Source organism: Varanus komodoensis, unplaced genomic scaffold (assembly GCF_004798865.1).
Source record: "Varanus komodoensis strain SLA01 unplaced genomic scaffold, ASM479886v1 scaffold3553, whole genome shotgun sequence".
Taxonomy (NCBI): Eukaryota; Metazoa; Chordata; class Lepidosauria; order Squamata; family Varanidae; genus Varanus; species Varanus komodoensis.
This window is the reverse complement of record NW_025335865.1, coordinates 1-5,049: the sequence shown is the minus strand read 5'-3', so window position 1 is coordinate 5,049 and position 5,049 is coordinate 1. Positions and strand designations below refer to the sequence as shown.

The 5,049-nt window shown below is 48.3% G+C and overlaps 1 pseudogene; it reads right to left on the bottom strand.

The window, feature by feature from the left end:
- Positions 1 to 2,606: 2,606 nt before the first annotated feature.
- Positions 2,607 to 3,356, bottom strand: LOC123028158 (annotated as a pseudogene).
- Between the last annotated feature and the right edge of the window lie 1,693 nt (positions 3,357 to 5,049).

Here is a 5,049-nt window from a genome sequence, read left to right as displayed (position 1 = left end):
GGCCCCAGGCCAGAGATTCCGTGCCAAGCCCGATTTAGGGTATCCTCTATTTGAGGTGCTTTTAGAGAGGGCCCAACATGTGCACATTGCTGTCTGCTCAGAGAGCCGTGTCCAGTTCTGGGGGGGGATGTGGAAGGGCAAAGCTGAGCATTTCAAAGTTCCCGATTGAAGAGTCTCCTTCAGGAGTTGCAAGGTGGAACAAGCAGGCCAATCGCGGAGAGCCTGGGATTCCTGCCATCCAGCCTTCCAGCAACAGGAGCCACCCTGAGGTTGGAGTCAGAAGGACTTTTCTGAAAGGGAAGAAGGAGGGGAAGGTTCCGTTTGGATTTGGTGTTTCATATGGGCAGGTGCTTCTCACAGATCTCCAGGAGGATGCTACTCTGATTAACACCGCTCTGTCACCTGTTTTAATAAAAGGATGTGCTTCTGCGGTTTCATCTGGCTCTGCTGGAGAGGGAGAGGTGGTGGGAGAGACCTGCTCATGACAGGGCTCTCAGTCCAAGTCCAGCCTAGCGACAGAGGGTCATGTGAAGCTGCCCATCAGCAATAGGCACCTTGCTTGCTTTCAGGTTCACCAAAAATGAAAAAATTGCCAGCTACATTCCTACACCTTGCTGTCTGTATGAAACTTGTCTAGGAAATGTGTGCAAAGGTGAAGGATGAAAATAAATTCAAATTCTTCCATTTTCTACAGAAGATTTTTGGCCTGTCTTTTACTGAGTCCTTTCTCAGTGTCATCACAGTAACTATGACTGAAAGGGCTTCAACTCTTTAGCATAACTTTTGCTAATAGCTGCAGTAGCAGGGAATCTCCAGTGCATGGAATAAAATGTGCAAACTTGTTCCTTGTAAGAACTTTTTTGCTGGACATCATTGTCCTTTGCAGCCATATTAGCTGTATTGTCCTATGACTGCCTTCCACATTTACTGAATCTTTTTCAGTTTCACTGAAATAGTTCAGCATCAGCTCAGTCCTACTTTCACCCGTGAGATCTTTCAGTTCAAAAAAACGGAGAAAGCATTCAGTTGGTAACTCATCACTTGGAGAAAGGTATCTCACAATGGCAGTAAGCTGATCAGCATGGGAAACATCGGAGCTTGAACTGGCTGAATTTAACCTAGCCATAAAACTAAAGTAAACTGCCTGCCTGTTTGCTGTTGCTCAGTATTGCTACTCAGACTTTACTAACCATCCACTGAATAAGGTGGTTTGGGATAAACATGTTAGTTGACCAGAGCCTTTACCTCTATACTGATTTATGCGAGTACACCGAAAGGGATCAAATTTGGCAAGTAATTCAAGTAATCCAAGAAACTTACCATTGTCTGGCGAACCAAATGTTTCATCATCTCTCCTAAATGCCAAGCCACATTCTGCCAAAAGGAAGGCCATTGCAATCACTCCCTGAAGCATGAGCCTCCAGTAATCCTGCTCTGCTCTTCAGGTTTTGATTTATTTATTTATTTATTTATTTATTTATTTATTTATTTATTTGGAGCATTTTTAGGCTGTCCAATCACATTGATGTGAGCTGTTGCCCACACTTTCTTGATAAGTCACTTAGCATATCATTTATATGATTTTTATCATATGATTTTTCATTCATGTGGATTTTTTCGGTGGGTTTGCACAAGATAAGCATGATGTGAACAATCCAATGCAGTAGAAGCTAACGGTGTAGTTGAGGTAGTTTGGTTAGAGAAAGGTTTGCACACAAAACAGTAGACTTTTCATTGTGCAAATTCCTTGTGCAAAACCAGACTTGGTTTTTGTATGTTTCCTGCAATGCTAGTGTTTTCGCTGAAATCATTTGCTTTATTTTCCAAGTCTTTAAAACCGTAACAAGCTTGAACTGCTTCTTTTGGTGTAACTCTCTCATGACATGTTCCTTCAGTACCTTGTGTTAATCCGTTGGCTGTAGGTCCTGTCACTTCATTGTCACTTTCTCCATAAGTTTCTATACTTGTAGTGGTAGTTACTGAAAACAGCACTCCTTGAAGTTCTTGAGAAGTTGTGTTCTGTACATAAACTGGTTATTCTTCACTCTGCTCAGACCGATTGGTGTAGTTTACTTGATTTTCTTCTCTTTGCCAACATGAATGTTCTGTATCTGAGGGATTATGTAGGGCTGTTTATGCCTCCTGTACAAAGCCATGCGATGTGCTCAGCTTTATTGTTGCTCTCATTTAATACCACCATTTTCATGTTGCTTACTCATTACTATTTTCAGAAAAAGTCAAAATTAAGTATTATTGTGATTCACAGTGATATAAAAGAATCCTGACTTGCTATCAGAACATACACTATAATGATAAACAGTGATCTGAACACTTGAATTGTTGTCTGCAGATGGTTCAGATGGTACTAGGACTGCAGATTCATGCCTGGTTTGCCAAAAATCACACCAGGGGTGGAAAATAAATATTTAATAAATTAGGAAAGGAAAGGGGCAAAAGTCCAAAGCAAGCAAGCAAAAATGAAAGCAAGACAAAAAGGAAAAAAGGAGTATGCAAAAGAACAATGCTAAAGATAAAACAAAAGCACGGGAAGCTGGGATGCTCAAGAGCTCTAAATGAAGCCTGGGTTCAGGGGATCACTTTGGTTCTCACTGCCACTTTCCCCCAGGGCTTGCTTGTCCAAGAGGTGCTCTGCCCATCCTGTGCATGTTGGTCACAGGGCCTCCCAGTGCTTTGATGGATTTGATCTTCAGTGAAGTCACACAAATGGGGTCATTTTTGCCAGTTGCCAGCTTGTGGGGTTCCAGTAGTGATGGGCTCACGTCCTTTTTCAGTGCAACACACTCTCCACGGCCATCAACCCACCCTCCCAGTCATCATGATCTGGTGTCTAGGAAGATGCGCCCACCCCTCTTGTCCTGCAGCTTCATAAGCATCTCTGCATGCTCACGCCCCTCATGGGACTGGAGCAGGAAGCACTTGGCAAACTTCTCCAGGGCCACAGCATCAGTGTCAAAGCAGCAGAACACGCTGAGGTACACGGACGATGCCTCTGCGTCAGGCTGACTGGGCAGCTGATGGCTGCTTCGTGGTGCTGCTGGTAGTTCTGGTGCATCTGGGAAGGAGACAAAACCCACCAGGCGAATCCAATGACACCGGTGGCCCCAGGCGGGGTGGCTCCCGTCCAATCACTGCTGAGGAAGGAACCTCCTCGGCTGCGTTTCGTGAAGTGCGCACAGCAAACCGTTTCCGACATTATTGGTTTTCTAGTAACCAGTTGCCCCCCCTGCTGCCAGTGGCCTCGGGCCTGTTCTGTCCTGCTCTAACCAGTCAAGACTTCCCATACAGGGCCTGGCTGCTTCTGAAGCCACACCAACGATGAACAACAGCATTGCTTCATAGCCGACATCACCATTTGATTCTGAGCAGCTTTAAAGAACATTATTTTGCGGGGAGGCCAAGCCTCCTTAGATGATGAGGCCCACTCAGCCCATAGATAAACCCGGCACTGCTGGCTTCCATAAGGACCCTCCCGGAGTTATGGGGCCCAGGCATACTCAAAAGGAAGGGTTCCTGGAAGTAGTTGCAAGACTGGGTTCAAGGCACTGCTCTGTGCGTGCTCAGAGACTCATTCTATGGTGAATGGGGAGGGTAGCGGCCAAAGGGGTCACCGCCGTTTGGGTGCCGTTCGGGGGACGAGAGGGGGGCTGGGCCGGCCAAGGACTCTTGTTGAAATAGGCTTGCCTACGGCTGAATCTTAGGGAAGGGGAAGGATTTTTTTTTCCTTTCTTTTTTCCGTTTATCGTTCTTTTTTCTCCTCTTTTGAACTGCTTTATAATTTTACCCTGCTTTAATTAGTGCTTTGAGTCATCCCTGGCCATGTCGATGTTTATATATCCTGGGGAACACACGGGCGCTGCTATTGGCGTGGTGTCACGGGCAATGGTTGTTACAGCAATAGGGGCTTAACGTGTCCATGTAGAAGAAGGATGGACAGACGGCTGACACCTATCCCTCCTTCTGGTCCTGCCCCCAACCAGAGGGCGCCAGGTAGCTTTGTCAACCACCCCTCGGGCCTGACGGTGCTGCTGCTCAATGCTAGGTCGGTCAATAATAAATCTTCCCTCATCCATGACTTGATTGTGGGTGAGGGGGCCGACCTGGCTTGCATAATGGAGAATTGGGTGGGAGGGGGAGGGGATGTTGCCCTCTCCCAATTGTGCCCACCCGGGTATCTGGTTCAACACTGTTCACGCCCAGAAGGGAGGGGAGGGGGAGTCGCGTTGTTTTACCGAGCCACCATCTCTCTCACGGGTCTTCCGGTCCGTTCGAGACCAGGGCTAGAGTGCCTCTACTTGGTGTTGGGTGAACGAGACAGATTGGGGATTCTATTGGTGTACCGTGCACCCTTCTGGCCAGCAGTCTCCCTATCTGAGCTGACAGAGACCGTCTCGGACCTGGTGTTGAGGACCCCCAGGATGCTGGTCCTGGGGGACTTCAATCTCCATGCCGAGTCTGGACTGACCGGGGCGTCTCAGGACTTCATGGCCTCTGTGACGGCCATGGGCCTGTCTTAACACATCATCGGCCTGACCCATGAATGTGGACACACTCTGGACCTGGTTTTCTCGATGGGGCAGGAAGAGGATGACTTGAGGGTGAGGAACTTATGTTTGACTCCCCTGTCATGGTCAGATCACCTCCTGGTGAAGTTTGTGCTCGAGAGCGGCCTCTCCCTCTATAAGAGTGCGGACCCGATTGTATGGGCCTGCCCCCAGAGCCGGATGGATCTGGATGGATTCCTGAAGGCCCTGGGGGAGTTTCCGGCTGACAAGACTGGTGCTCCTGTCGAGGATCTGGTCGAACTGTGGAACGGAGAGATGACCAGGGCTGTGGACACGATCGCTCCCAAGCGTCCTCTCCCACCGGGCAGAGTCCGCTCTTCCCCTTGGTAAACACCTGCATTGCGGGCGATGAAGCGGGTTGGGAGACAACTAGAGCGTAGGTGGAGGAAATCACGGGATGAATCTGACCGAACACACTTGAGAGCCCACTATCGGGCCTATGCTGTGGCGGTGAAGGCGGCGAAAA